Source organism: Rattus norvegicus, chromosome 19, assembly GCF_021556685.1.
Source record: "Rattus norvegicus strain SHRSP/BbbUtx chromosome 19, alternate assembly SHRSP_T2T, whole genome shotgun sequence".
In the NCBI taxonomy this organism is placed as follows: domain Eukaryota; kingdom Metazoa; phylum Chordata; class Mammalia; order Rodentia; family Muridae; genus Rattus; species Rattus norvegicus.
The window spans coordinates 18,489,302-18,505,789 of NC_141552.1; the positions used below are offsets into that span (position 1 = coordinate 18,489,302).

The 16,488-nt window shown below is 41.0% G+C and overlaps 1 protein-coding gene across 1 annotated transcript in view; it reads right to left on the reverse strand.

The window, feature by feature from the left end:
- LOC147998964 (disks large homolog 5-like) overlaps positions 1-14,630 on the reverse strand; it is an 81,511-nt gene extending 66,881 nt beyond the window's left edge. The window contains exon 1 of the transcript XR_015643832.1: positions 14,001-14,630. The gene's annotated coding sequence lies outside the window, so the exon portion shown is untranslated. The remainder of the gene's footprint in view (positions 1-14,000) is intronic.
- Positions 14,631-16,488: the final 1,858 nt, after the last annotated feature.

Below are 16,488 nucleotides of genomic sequence, written 5' to 3' on the forward strand. Positions count from 1 at the left end.
GCATGGTTTGCAGTGAGATTGTGATGTCATCCCCACTAGAGAGAGCAGCATAAGCTTCATTTATTACATGCTGCTCTTACCAAGGTGAGGCAAAGCCTCATCTTATAGAGTGTGTGGTAGGATTTGATGGCAGGAAATTAGTTCAAGGCTCAAATCAAATCAATCAATTACAAACAAGGAGAAAAATACAAAGAGTCAAGGGAACCACGAGCTGTTTGTAGGTTTTTTTGTTTCTTTGTTGGTTTGTTTGCTTGCTTTTTTTGTTTGTTTGTTTCCTTTTTCTTTTTGTTTTTTCTTTTTTTGTTGAGAATATCCACCAGACACACAACCTGTTCCTGAAACAAACTGCACACCAGAGAGACAATACCAAAACTGACAAAATTAGAAATGAAAAGGGGGATATAACAATAGACAATGAACAAATTCAACAATCCTCCCTGGTTTGAGTGCCCTGGGGAAGTTGGGAAGCCACTTTTCCCTGTCCTGTGTGACTTTCCCTGCATAGTGAGCTCTCCACAGGAGATGCTTTCACATGCTTCTTTAAAAGCACCTGTTCCTCAGATCTAGCTCAGCTGTGAAAACAGGTTGGGGGGAGGGAGGCAATGGGGGAGGGTTGGGAGGGGAACACCCATAAGGAAGGGGAGGGGGGAGGGGGATGTTTGCCCGGACACCAAAGAATTATTATTAAGTATTAAATAAATTTAAAAAAAAAAGAAAAAATGTCCTGGGGACAGTGATTTCAGATTGTGCCTTCAGCCAGGAATCTCTGTTGCCATTAAGGCAAGCAGCCTGGGTCCTCCTAAACTTGTCACTACATCAGGGTGTCTCTGCTCTCACACCTGCATCAGGTCCTCCTCAGATGAAGGCTTCTCAAAAAAAAGTATATAAAGCAATGTTTCTCAACCTGTGGGGAGCTACCACTCACAAAGATTTATATCAGATACCTTGCACATTATAACTTATAAGAGTAGCAATATTAGTTATGAAGTAGCAATGGAATAATTTTGTGATGGGGGTCACCACAGCAAGAAGAGCTGCATTAAAGGGTTACATCATTAGGAGGGATTTGAACCACTGCCATAGAAGCTGACAGATGGGAACAGACTCCTCAGATGAGTAGAGACCCATGCAAGTGATACTGTGTCCCACCCTAGAACCCAGAGATAGAATCTATCCCAGGAGTCTGTGGGTCACCTTGTCTTAAATTCTCCCAGGTTCAAGAATAGCATTGATCATCTCAGCAGAGTCAGCTTGCACAGCCACATCAGGCCCATGGCTTCCCTTTACAGAGAAGGATGTGGGTCTGAGTGACAGACAGTGAGACTGAGGGGACCCTGATACTCATTTGCTTTGAGCTGTGGTTTCTTCACCTGTAAAATGGGGGTGTTTCTGCTGAATTGGGTTGTTGTGGAGATTAACAGAACATACAACCTGCTCAGTGTCTGCCTGGCATGGACCCTGCTGGTTAAATGGAAGCTGTCGATGGTGACGAAGGTAAAAGTAGAATATCTAGCCCAGTAGTGTTAGATGCCGGGCGCCAGGCAGGGTTTGTAAGTAAGGATTTTGTGATGCTAAGACAGCCTAGTATTAAAACAGAAGGCTCTTATGTTAAATTTTTTAAAAATGAATCCAGTATAAACTACCAATATGAAATAATCATACTCAGAATTGAGCTAATTCCTGTGAAGTCATTTAGTTTTTCATTTTCTGCTTCTATTTTCAAGGCATCTAGAGTAGCACTATACGAAATCCTAAAGCCTTCTCTTATGGTGCTACCCATTCATTCCTCTCTCCTTGAGGACTTCTCAGGTGACTTAAGAAAACCTGATTTCGGGCTGGGGATTTAGCTCAGTGGTAGAGCGCTTGCCTAGGAAGCACAAGGCCCTGGGTTCGGTCCCCAGCTCCGAAAAAAAAGAACCAAAAAAAAAAAAAAAAAAAGAAAGAAAACCTGATTTCCTTACAGATTGTCCCGAGCTGGTGTGATCTCTCTGTCCATGGGCCTTGTCAAAAGCTGCAGAGCCAATGTGTTGTTTTACAACACAAAATTTCCAGACATCAATTTTACCAATGAAGTCTCAGGAGTCAGATGCTGAATTCAAGTAAAGCTCCCAATTGTCCTTCCTAATTCATTGTCCCCCCAGAAGAAGAGCGTTGTAGCTCCCTCTGCACACTTTCTTAAAAATCCTTCAACTCAAAGACTTTCCATTGCCCTAGTCATCTTCATTTCCTATCAAGTTGTGCCTTGATCTGCTCTAGACCTAAGTGCCCTTTAGCTTTGCAGTAAAGGTGTGAGGTAGGTGAGGTGAACAGTAATAAAGTCCATGTTCACAGTAAACAAAGAGCTCTTGCATTAAATGTCTGTGCCCTGGCGATGCTATACCACACAATAGTTTTTCATGAAATAATACATTCATGAAGATCAGAGTGTGATCAAATATTTTGTAACACAACTTAGTAATGTTCTCTCTATTACATAAGTCAAGTACTATCCTGTTTATTCTGGTCTTTTTCTGTCATGTCTGTGTGACTCACCATGGGAATCCCAAAGAATATAAATCCTGGGCTTTTGAAAATGTTGCATACAGCCAACCGGGGACCAAAACCACCCAGGAGACTACTGATACTTGACACACATAAAGTCACCTCCCTATTTTCATATAATTTATGGCAAGAAGTCACCATTGCTGACCATGTGTCATTATCCAACGTGCTACTAAATGGAAGAGTTGGGGTCAAGGAGGTCACCCACAAAGCACAAAACATCCATCTCAGATACATATGTATGCTTTATTGAATCCAAACATCCATGGATTTCAGGACACAATTAAAAGTCCAAACACAAGGATAAGAGACATAGAAGAGAATTGAGATTTCTAGTTCATAGGTCCAGTAAACATCTTCAACATATCATAGCAGAAAACTTCCATAAGGTAAAGAAATTAAAGGCCATAAAGGTACAGGAAGCCTACAGAACGCAAATTAATTTAACCAGAAAAATTTGCTCCATTCACATAATAATTAAAACACTAAATACACAGATAAAAGAAAGAATATTATACAGGGTAAGGTATAAATATCTACTAAGAAATGAATTCAGACCTATCTGAATTACACCAGACTGCTCAACGGAGACTGAAAGAGCCAAAAAATCCTGGACAGATGTAATGCAGACCCAGGTTCTTATTCCCAGCATAATTCGCAATCACCATGAATGGAGAAACCAAGATATTTTATGACAAATACAAATTTAAACTAAGAAAGCATAACCGAAGATAATAGGAGGAAAAATCCAAGACAATGAGCTAAACTATACCCAAGAAAAAACAAGAAATTAATCACCTCACAATAATTTCAAAAATAAGAAGAGAAGCACCCAAACATAATTTCACGTACAACCAGAAAAAGAAGAGACAGCAGCAACCATTGGTCATTAATATCTAACCAGACCCTCTGTCACCAATCCCCCAGTTCCTAGGGACAAAACTGCCAGCAAAAGTGTATACAAGGATGGGTCTATGGTTCTAGGTAACTGTGTAGAAGAGGACTGACTTAAGAGGCATCCATGTGGGGAGAGGCCATTGACTACACAGAGGCCTGTTGCCCCACCAAAAGGAGATCCTGGAGTTGTGAGGTGGGAATGGATATGTGTGGGTGGGGGAGCACTGTGATATGGGCAAAGCTGAGCAGAAATGGGATTTAAGATTTGATGAGGGGAGTCTGGAAAGCAGGAAAACATTTGAAATATAAATAAATAAAATAACCAATTAATAAAAAAAATAGCCTAAAATAAAGTAGAAAGTGAAAAGATAAAAGAAAACTTACACCAAAACAAAACTAAAGAAATCCCTGTAGTGTATTAGTCTAATTCTGCTTTTATTTAATGCTAATTTGTAGAACTCAAGACTGGTTAACCCCCAAACGCTGACCCTGCTCCCAGTTAACTGTGATCATAAAGAAGCCAACAGCCAACAGCTGCACAGCAGAGAGATGGGGGAGGTGAGCTTTGAGGGCTTTGCTAGAGAGGATCATGAGGAGGGAAGAAGGAAGAAGAAGCTGCCAGAGAATAAAGGAAGAACGTGTGTGATGGAGAGGAGAGAGGAAGAGGACAGCAGCCATGGTTAAGGGAGAGGAGAGCCTGGTCCTGAGGGCTGTCCAAGGGGAACAAAGAGCAGCCAAGATGCTACACAGTCAGTAAGAGTTGAGCGTTATTGTTTGGAAAGTAGATCTGATACCATGGAGGGCAGGCAGCTGCCCAGCTACTGTGCTGACTAATGCACACTAAAAATAAATTTAACACAATATGTATAACCAGTAAGACAGCTCTGTAGAGGATCCTAAAAGGAATACTTTAGCTTGAAGGGAAGCATAAACTATTAGAGAAAACAGGAAATGATTTAATAAAACTACAACAGTCAATCAAAAGAATCCAATAAAAACCACAAAAATTAACAAAATGACAACATTTAATACATAGGTTTAAATAATATTTGCACGTCACTAAACTCAATTCCCCAGTAAACACACATACATTTAGCAAGAAACATGATCACCATCATGATAGATATAGAGGATATACTAGGGAAACAGACCTAAGACACAGGTTCCTATGGCGATTCTATGCAATTTCTCTATCAATAAAAACCACCAAGCTCTAGAGGTAAATGTCTGTGTTAGTGCTGACCTACACCACCAGATGTACATTTTTTTAAGTAAATAACAAATCTTGGGGCTTACAATGTAATCAAATATCCTGAAACATGAGTTTGCAGTGTTCCCTACATTTTTTAAATGAAGCACTTTGACTACCATTTTGGTTGTTTCCAATCCTGACTGAGTGCATCATCACGGGAATCCCAAGGAAAATCAGAAATGGGTTCTTGAAGCTGTTGCACAGGGCCAGTATAGACCTAAGTGCCACAGAGGAAACCTTGATTCTTATCACAAGGGATCATTTCACCATCCCTCTTGTCACATAACTTATGGCAAGGTGTCACCTCTCCTGACCTTAGCTTCTTCTCCTAAATGCTGCCAAAGGGAAGATTTGGTGTCAAATCATTTGTCTGTGAGTTCCCCAACTTTTCCCATCACACCTTGGTTACTTGCCGAACCAGAGAGAACAAGGGCACTCTCTACCACAGCACTTCTTCATGCCCATAGCCTATCAGTCTGCTGGCAGGGACTTGAATTTTTTCTGCCTGACTCTGCCTGACCCTGACCCTGACCCTGACCCTGACCTGTCCCCAGCCCTGGCCCCGGCCCCGGCCCCTGACCCTGACTCTGACATCTCCTACTTCTTCAGCCCAAGACATTTGAGATCTGGAGTAGCCATTCCCTGCACCGGCCCTGCCATTAGAGTCTAAAGGCAGTGAGGACAGGCCCAGCTGACACTTATGTCTCCCCATCCCCAGATGTGTTTTGCACAGTTCTACACTCACTGCTTAGTTTGAGGGACCCCAGCAGGTGGCAGGCTTTGCTGAGCCTCAGGTGTGCCCCTGGGGCAGTAGGGGGACTTATGATTGAGGGAGGACACTCAGGGAGGTGCAGGCCTTTCTCAAACTCTCTGATCATCCATCCAATACCCTCCCTGGTTCTTGCCCAGTGGAAGTTGGGAAGCCACTTTTCGCTCTCCCGTGTGACTTTCCCTGCATTGTGAGCCCTCCTGCAGGAGATGCTTTCACATGCTTCTTTAAAAGCACCTGTTCCTCAGATCTAGATCAGCTGTGAAAACAGGCTTCTTCATGTCAGTGTGCTAGCTCCTCCTCCCAGCTCAGAGCTGCAACACCAGAGGATCCTCCAGCCCCAGTGCTGGGTGGGTCCCACAGAGGACTTAAGGCAAAGTGTTTCTTCTGAGAAGTGACTTAGAACAGAAGGTTCAGAAGTGACAGTCAACCCCCAAGTGCTTCTTCCAGGAGAAAGCAACCAGCTCTCCCTTTGAAACAGTGTTGGCTCCCACATGACCTAGTTCTGTCATTGGAGAAGATTTTCTGCAGCTTAATTGCCCAGTCAGAGTAGGACTACATCCTTGATCCATGCTCATTTCCACAACAAAAAGTCCTCCTCCACAACCCAGGCCTTGAGGTGAACCCAGGTCTTTCCAGGACCAACAGACCTGAGAGAACAGAGGGCAGCCCAGGGGAGAGAAGAGACCAGAATGATTTTAAGCTGGAGAAAACTCCCATACTAGCCATTTAACAACTTTTGTCCAGACCGTGGACTGCAGAATCTTAAGATAACATTTTTCTGATATCAGCTGATAAGTGAAGCTGCAGTCCAACCTGGGTGGGATCATCCCAGGCAGGGAGGGGATCTGACTCTGCAGGCCTGGCCACCCTCTGTGGTCTCCTGAAAATAATTATTGGTCAGCTGTTAATCTGAAGTGAGAGTAGGTTTTTGCTAACACAAACAGATGAGATTTCAAGTTTCACACACTATGTTAAAGACACACATTTACACTCGGGGATTTGAACTTACTTCTGTAGAAGTGACGGTAGGCCAACAGAGTGAAAGCATTCTTGCCTTTAGCATTCTGTCTGTATCAGAGACTACAGGGACTGGCTTCCTGGACAGATATGTCCAAGGAGACAGACATTGTAATGGGGGGGGGTTGAGGTAAGAAATATCCTGGGGACAGTGATTTCAGATTGTGCCTTTAGCCAGGAATGTCTGTGTCATTAAGGCAAGCAGCCTTGGGCCTGCTAAAACTTGTCACTACTACAGGGCATCTGGTCCAGGTCCTTCTGAGACGAAGGCCTCTCTTTATAAAAGAAAAAAAAAGTTTATTGAGTAATGTTGCTCAACCTGTGTGTCATGACCCCTTCTAGGAGAGTGTATGTCAGATACCTTGCATATCAGATACTTAGCATGCTATGACATATAAGAGTAGCAATATTAGTTATGAAGTAGCAATGGAATAATTTCCTGGTGGAAGCCATCACAGCATGAAGAGCTGTATTAAAGGGTTGTACCACTAGGAGTGTTTTGAGCCACTGCCATAGAAGCTGACAGATGGGAACAGACTCCTCAGATGAGTAGAGACCCATGGCAAGGGATACTGTGTCACACCCTAGAACCCAGAGATAGAATCTATCCCAGGAGTCTGTGGGTCACCTTGTCTTAAATTCTCCCAGGGTCAAGAATAGCATTGATCATCTCAGCAGAGTCAGCTTGCACAGCCCACATCAGGCCCATGGCTTCCCTTTACAGAGAAGGATGTGGGTCTGAGTGACAGACAGTGAGACTGAGGGGACCCTGGTACTCATTTGCTTTGAGCTGTGGTTTCTTCACCTGTAAAATGGACGTGTTTCTGCTGAATTGGGTTGTTGTGGAGATTAACAGAACATACAACCTGCTCAGCGTCTGCCTGGCATGGACACCTGCTGGTTAAATGGAAGCTGTCGATGGTGATGCATTTAAAAGTAGAATCTCTAGCCCGATACTGTTAGATGTAGGTGTTGTAAGCATTTTGTGATTCTAAGACAGCCTCGCATTAAAACAGAAGGCTCTTTTTTTAATTTTTTAAAAAATGAATCAGGTATAAAATGCCAATATGAAATAATCATACTCAGAATTGAGCTAATTCCTGTGAAGTCATTTAGTTTTTCATTTTCTGCTTCTATTTTCAAGGCATCTAGAGTAGAACTATCTGAGATCCTAAGGCCTTCTATTATGGTGCTACCCATTCATTCCTCTCTCCTTGAGGACTTCTCAGGTGACTTAAGAAAACCTGATTTCTTTTCAGATTGTCCCCAGCTGGTGTGATCTCTCTGTCCATGGCCCTTGCCAAAAGCTGCAGAGCCAATGTGTTGTTTTACAACACAAAATTCCAGACGTTAATTTTTACCAATGAAGTCGCAGGAGTCAGATACAGAAGTCAACTCCCAACTGTCCTTCCTAATTCACTGACCTCCCAGAAGAGCATTCCTGTTCCCTCTGCACACTTTCTAAAAATCCTTCAACTCAAAGACTTTCCATTGGTTTAGTTATCTTCATTTCCTTTCAAGTCCTTCCTTGACCATCTCTGAACCTAAGTGCAGTTTTAACTTTGCAATAAAGGTGTGTGGTAGGTTAGCCTTACCAAATTAGAGTCCATGTTTGCATCAAACAACCAACCCTCGTGTTAAATGTCTGTGCCATGGCGATGCTATACCACACAATAGTTTATCGGTAAATAATACATTCTTGGAGATCACAGTGTGATCAAATATTTTGTAACATAATTAGTAATTTTTGGTCTATTATATAAATTAAGTTCTTTGACAAGGATTCTGTTGATATCTGTCATATCTGAGTGCATCATCATAGGAAAACCAAGGAATATCAAACCTGGGCTTTTGAAACTGTTGCACATGGCCAACTGGGAACCAAAACCACCCAGGAGACTACTGATACTTGACACACATAAATTAACCTACCTATTTTCATATAGTTTATGTCAAGAGGTCACCATTCCTAACCATGTCTCATTATCCAACCTGCTACTAAATGGAAGAGTTGGCATCAAGGAGGTCACCCCACAAAACACAAAACACCCATCTCAGATAAACATGTATGGTTTATTGAATCCAAAACATCCATGAATTTCAGGACACAATTAAAAGTCCAAATCTAAGGATAATAGATATAGAACAGAATTAAGATTTCCAGTTCATAGGTCCAGTAAACATCTTCAATAAATTATAGCAGAAAACTTCCATAAGGTAAGGAAGAAAATGCCATAACTGTACAAGAGGCCTACAGAAGGCTAAATGAATTGTACCAGAAAAAACTCTGCCATTCACATAATAATTAAAACACTAAATACGCAGATCAAAGAAAGAACTTTAAAAGGGGTAGGGTATAAATAACCAGTAATAAATAAATTCAGACCTATCTGAATTACACCAGACTTCTCAACAGAGACTCCAAAAGCCAGAAAAATTTGGGCAGATGTATTGCAGACCCAGACTCCTATACCCAGCATAATTCTCAATCACCATAAATAGAGAAACCAAGATATTTCACAACAAAACCAAATTTAAACAATATTTTTCTTTAAGAGAGCACAACAGAGGATAATATGAGGAAAACCCCAAGAAAATGAGCTAAACTATACACAAGAAAAACCAAGAAATTAATCAACTCAATAATTTCAAAAAAGGGAAGCAAACAAACATGATTTCACCTATAACCAGAAAAAAGAGGAGAAAGCAGAAACCATTTGTCTTTAATATCTAACCAGATCCTCTGTCACCAGTCCCGCAGCTCCTAGGGACCAAACTGCCAGCCAAAGTATATACAAGGATGGCTCTATGGTTCTAGGTAACTGTGTAGAAGAGGACTGACTTAAGTGGCATCATGGGGTGGGAGGCCATTGACTACCCTGAGGCCTATTGCCCCACCAAAAGGAGATCCTAGAGGTGTGAGATGGGGATGGATATGTGTAGGTGGGGGAACACTGTCACATAGGCAAAGCTGAGCAGAAATGGGATGTAAGATTTGATGAGGGGAGTCAGGAAAGCGGGACAACATTTGAAATATACATAAATAAAAAAACTAATGATTAAAAAATAGCCAAAAATAAAATAAAGTAAAAGGTAAAAGAAAAATTAAAACAAAACAAAGCAAAAGAAATCCTTGTGGTGGAGTGGCCTAATTCTGCTTGTATTTTACTGCTAATTTGTAGAACTCAAGACTGGTTAATCCAAAAAAAACCTGACCCTGCTCCCAGTTAACTGTGTTTATAAAGAAGCCACCAGCCAACAGCTGCACAGCCAAGAGATGGGGGAGGGGAGCTTTGAGGGCTTTGCTAGAGAGGATCATGAGGAGGGAAGAAGGAAGAAGAAGCTGCCAGAGAATAAAGGAAGAACGTGTGTGATGGAGAGGAGAGAGGAAGAGGACAGCAGCCATGGTTAAGGGAGAGGAGCACCTGGTCCTGCGGGCTGTCCAAGGGGAACAAAGAGCAGCCAATATGCTACACAGTCAGTAAGAGTTGAGCGTTATTGTTTGGAAAGTAGATCTGATACCATGGAGGGCAGGCAGCTGCACAGCTACTGTGCTGACGAATGCACACTAAAAATAAATTTAACAAAATATGTATAACCAGTAAGACAGCTCTGTAGAGGATCCTAAAAGGAATACTTTAGTTTGAAGGGAAGCATAAAATACCAGAGGACACAGGAAATAATGTAACAAAACTATGACAGTCAATCAAAAGAGGCCAATAAAAACCACAAAAATTAACAAAATGACAAAATTTAATACATGTCACTAAACTCAATTCCCCAGTAAACAGACATACATTTAGCCAGAAACAGGATCACCATCATGAGAGATGTAGAGGATATACTAGGGAAACAGACCTAAGACACAGGTCCCTATAGCAATTCTATGCAGTTTCTCTATCTAGCTGACAGAATAGATTTCAAACCAATCCTGTCCACAACATGTAAGGACATTCACTTCATACTTTGCAATTATCAAAAGATACCACAACTCTAAATAAATACATATTAAACACAAGCTTCCTAATTTTAAAAGTACATACTATCAGATAGATATGAAACTACAGATTAGCTATAACAGTGGTTGTAATTGGTTTTAATAGTCCATTCTGACCAGTTGACAGATCACATGCAAATAAACAAAAGAGGATGAGCAGAATTCAGTGACATCATCAGTCAAATGGACCTAACAAACTACACAGAACTATACATATATTTTCTATCAGCCTGTGCTTCTGTCTCCAAAATTGACTACGGGTTAGGACACAGAACAACCCTCAGGAAAGATAAGAAGGTTGAAGTAGTGTCGTGCATTCTATCTGAGCACAAAGGAATCAAACTGATATCACACAATTGAAAGTACAGTCAGTGCACACACTCATGGAAAGTCAGCAACACAAACAACACACTACTGAAAGGGCCAAGGGAGAAATCCATAAGGAAAAATTAAAATTCCTAGAAACGAATGACAATAAAAACACAAGCACCACAAATCTCTGTGATACAACATAGTTTTAGGATTTATGTTGCAATCAGCAAAGCCACGGGAGTGGACCCATCTAATCCCTTTGTCATTCATCAGAAGTAGCAAATTTGGCGTGCGCTCTTTTTGGTTTATGCCGTGAATTTACTCACCACATTCCCAATTTCCCATTGCAATGATAACATTTACTTTTGGCATTACACATTGGATGTGTATAATTTGCCTTTTGATTTTGTAGGGGGAATAATTAAGGGACTGCCTGGAGTATCATAAAGCACTGTGGATAAACTGTACAGAGACCGAAAGACTACAGGAGTCTTGGAAGCTGAGCTAATGTATTTTTTTATTATGATATGTTTAAGAACCTATGAGGAATTGGGAGTGGAATATGGTGATCTGAATGATAATGGCCCCCATAAACTCATATATAGGAATGATTATTCCTGGTTTGTGGAAATGTTCGGTAAGAATTATAAGATATCGATTTGTTGGAGGAATGTTATGGGATTGGGCATTGAGGTTTCCAAATTCAATACCATTTATAGTTAACAGTCACTTTCTGTGTCCAACTTGCAGATAAGATGTAAGATCTCAGCCAGTTCTTTAGAAACATGGTGTCCTACCTGCTGCCATGTACCCCAGCATAATAATCAAAGACTCATGATCTTGAAACTGTAAGCTGCAATAAACTTTCTTCTATAAGTTCCCTTGCTCATGGTGTCTCTTTGCAACATAGAAAAGAAAATAAGATTGGAAGGAACATTTAAGTGAAAAATTTCTCAATAAAATACTGACAAATAAAATTCAGGAAAATACCAAAAGTATCAGGTACCATGATGACGCTGGCTTGATTCCAGAGGTACAAGAATGTTTCAACAAATACAAATGAATAAACAATTTACCACATAAAACCAAGAACAGGAAACACATGATCACTGCACTAGAGGCAGACAATTTCTTTAGCAAAATCACACAGCGATTCAAGAAAAAGTCCTGCAGAAGCTGAGATATGGAGAAGACATAACTTCACAATACAAAGGCAATATACAAGGCCAACAGCATCCTAACTGGAGAAAAATCTTAATGCATTTCCACTAAAATCAGGTATAAGTCACAGATGTTCAATGCTGAACTTCATGGGAATGAAAAAAAAATCTCAGAACTCACATGAAAGCACAACTGAGCAGGGCAGTCAGACACTGCTAACTAATAAGACAGTAAAGCACTGCGGGAGGCATCACCTTTAATGATTTCACCTTCATTTTGGGGAATAGTAAAAAAGAAAAACCAGCATGTTAATATCATGAGAGCAGACACAGTGCCTAATGGAATAAAATTGAAGAGCCTGATATTGGCCTATGTTCTTATCAGCATTTGGGTTTTGAGAAAAAGGAAAACAAACAAACAAAACAAAAAACTCACAACCCCCCCTCCCACCACCACACACAAGTGCAGTTTTCAACCTGTGGGTTGCAAGCCCTTCAGGGAACAACCACATATGAGACATACTTTATACATGCTATTTACATTACAATTCAAACAGTAGCCACCTTATATTTATGACTTAGCAATGAAATAATTTGGTAGTTGGGGTTGGTTACCACAATGTGAAGAACTGTATTCCTTGAGTTGTTCTTGGTCATAGTATTTTTCTGCAGTAACAGAAATGTGACTGATATATAAACTGGTACCGAAGTGAGTGGAGATGTTTGTGAGGAATCTCTTGATTTTTTGGAGGAGGGTGGGAGACTTTGGATTGGGAAAACTGTTGTATTATTTAAGGAGATCTTAACAGTTCTTTTAGTTTGCCACATGGGAGACATAAGTATTGTGAGTCTGTGCAAAATAGAGCCTCTCTGATGAAACTTCAAAGGATGGCAGGAACTCAATTGGTGACTGGCTTAGAAGCAATTGATATAATTTTGGCAAACAATCTGTCTCTTTTCTGCCTGGTTACTAAGAAGTGACCTGAAGATAAATAAAAAGCTAATTGACTAATTGTTTTGAGCAAACTTCAAGGGGTAGATATCCGGTGACCTTCCTCATATGGTAGGAATGTGTGTTTGTATTTTTCATTGTTAATGTAGCCAGGACTTCAGTTAATCCTGCCACATTCAGGGTCTGGACGCATAGGAAACTGCAAGATCTCCCAGGATTTGGAAAATGTCCCAATTGTTGAAAGGTCCCCAAAACATGTTGTCACCCCACACACATTGGGAAGCAACTTAAAGGAACATGACCCCCTCATTCTCAAGAGGAAGGGTGGGTGGGTGGTTATTTGTCTGCCGTGGGCTGTAGATGATTATTGTCAGTTAGGGGGTTGGTTGCAAGTTCTTACTGGCCATGGTCAGGGAGGAAACAGTAAAGCAGATTCGAATCAGGGATGTCTTTCTTCCTTTCTCTTTCTCTCCTCAATTCTCTGTCTAATGTTGTGGGAAATCAGGAGAAGGGACTAAAATGACAAAATCATAGATCACTGTATCTCTATTTATACTAGAAAGCAATACCAAGTCTCAAATATTTTAGGATGGCATGGATTTTTGAATGATGATAGAATTTAAAATTGTACTTGCATAAATGATTCAATTCATTTTTAAGATATAAGTATATGCAACTTATTCACAATGTGGTGTAAAATTCTAATTTTATAAAATTACTACTGCACACTGCCGTGGATAATTAAGGAATTCAAGCTAGTACTTTCCAACTATAAATAATCAGTTTTCCAGTCATGTTAGGTACTGCTTTAGTTAGGTACAGAAATAAGCTTTATTTAACTTCCTGTGTATGTTTTTAAAGTTAAGTAGGAAGTAAATCCCTTGGGGAAAAAAAGCCACATTTGTCCACTGAGATAGACATTATATACAAAGGTGGTTCTCAAATCCTTTAGAGATCTGAAGAATCTGCCATTTCAGATGTCCTAATAGTTAAAGGCTTTTCACAGTGGGAGAGACCTCAACTCCTGGTAGTGTCCCCAATCTATTCTGAAAAAGATGATGGGCTCTAAAGAACCATTGGGTGAAATACTACCCACTTACCTCTACTGCTGCCAGAAAGCTGTCCAGACTGTGCAGAAGTTGATCATGGGGAAGTCTGTGTCCCAGTTTTTGGAAAAAAAAAATAGGATAGTCCTTCAAGTGACCTGCTTCAAAGGATTGTTGTCAGAGCTCCTGGCCCAGTGAGTTGAAGGTGGATGCCACAGTGACACAGGAATATTTGCTGACTGACTCCCAGGGTAGCCAACAATTTCTGTCATTTCTTTAGATTTGGAAGCTGTTTGCTCTGAATTTCCTTTTATTCAGGCAACATTTCTCCTCCTCAGATCTTGGATGGGGTTGAAGATTAGATAGTTTAGTCTTAACCTTTTCTTGTTATGAGAATCAGAAAAACAAACTTGTTCACCATCGTGCAGAAATGTGACAGCCAGGAACCTGGACAGGAACAGGGTGGACATGGGAGGCTCAGAAAGCAGGGCTCTATGGACACTCCACAGCAGTATCAAAACTCCTGTGATAACCGCTCTGGCACCATAAGTCCTGAGAGAGGATGGGGATGCCAGGAGAGTGAGCGTGGTCTGCCCACTGCCTGGGACTTTTAAAAGCTTGTACCACCCCGAGCACATAGAAGAGCTTGAGCAGAAAGAGGCCGATGCCCAGAAGCCGCTGCTGTGGTAGGAGGCAGTTATGGCGGTTGGAGGTGGGGGTAGAGGTGGAGGAGGGATGGGAGAAGACCGAGGAGTTTCCCCAAAAGACAAGAACAGACATCATCCTTACTACTCCAGAACCCACGCCAATCCACCCCACCCCTAAAATGCCCAGTCCACTGCCAAACGTCCCCATGCCAAGTATTCACAGCTTCATCCCCACTGTGCTCATTTCTTATTTTTTTTAACTTCTTATTTATTCTCTGTGAACCTCACATCCTGCAGCTCAACTCCATTCATCTGCCCTCCCCTCAGGTCTGCACTCCACCCTTGCATCCTGCTCTAAATCAGAGCAAAAATAATCTTCGTGTAGAAGCTGAATAAAGAAAATTTGTACGCAAAAAATGTGTCAAATTTTAAGGATGAAAGACATAAACGCTTAAATTGTTTGGAATTAATGAAAGTACATTTGGTCTCAGAAGACTTATTATGGTTAATAAATGCAAGTTATGATAGATAAGGGATACAAAGCTTAAAAAGTGATAGAAAATGATTTAGGTACAAAATTTTAGACTAATATAATTTAGATAACGAAGTACCTTCTCCAATTTTGCAAAATACGAATGGACAGAATATTGTGACAGTAATTCTTACCTGATGCATCTCATAAGTTTTCTTATTTTATCTAGCTTATTAATGTTAAATTAAAGGTATTTCTTGGAGTAAAAGGGGAAATGCTGAGGTGACCTCCCTTTGTACTAAGGTGTGTCAACTTTCAATTGTTAGTTCTGTACTGGCAGTGAGCTAAGTGCTGGCAGGATTTCTCTTGTCATTTCTATGTCCCATCATCAGGTTTGCTATTTTGTGGATGTTTGTCCTTCTCCTCAGCTCAACACAAGCTAAGAGATGTATCAGGTGTTGTCTCACTGCCGATTGGATGTAATAAAGATCTGATGGCCAAGAGCTTCGTCAGGAAGTATGTGGGCAGAACTTCCGGGCATAGAGAGGGACATAGGCAGAGGCAAGCTGAAGCAGGAGATTCAGAGTAGACATGGGCAGGAAGAGATATGGAACAGACCACGGCAGAGGGGTAAAGAGCTAACCAGCAGGTGGGTCTCAATGGTAGAAGAATGGGGTTAATTTTTAGAGAAGATGAGGGACTGCCCAGTGAAAGGCCTAAGATTCAAACTATGTTCGAATTCTCCATGTCCCATTTACACCTCAGGCAACTCTGTGAAAATAGTACACAATACAGTATTAACATGGCTTTGAGCCTGTGGTTTGGTTACTTTTGGTCACTGTTCCTCAAGACTGCAGGAGAAGGAACAACACACAGGGCAAACACATGAAAACCATGTGCAGCTTAGAGTGGAAAAGATCACTAAGAAGTTTAATGTCACAGCAAATTCATGTGCTGAAGAGGAGGGTGACATAGTTAAGGAGATGAATGTTATTAACGATAAACCTCCTGCCTCTGTACTGTAGAGATGTGGAAGGTGTCCTCAAGGCAAGACTCTTACCAATTAAAGTTCCAACTTGGAAAAGGGAGCTCAATAGATTTCGTGCTCCTACAAAGCAAGTGCATAGGGAAGCTGCTGCAGTTGTCATCCAAGCAGGCAGCTGACAGTTCAGTGCACCTCATGTGGCACGGAATTTGGAGGAAAAAAGATTTTAAGATTCAGGATGACATGAACAGGACCAGGAGACTCTCGCATTTATGTTTTTATTATTTGAGGCTTGAATTAAATGATACTCATAGTCTGATGTTTTTTAGTTTTCTTTCATCACTTTATCTACATTTCCAATTTATCTCCCACTCCATGTTCCTCTACATGAGTCTCTCTTCTGTCCCCCACACCCTCTCCCTATGAGATTGCTCCTCC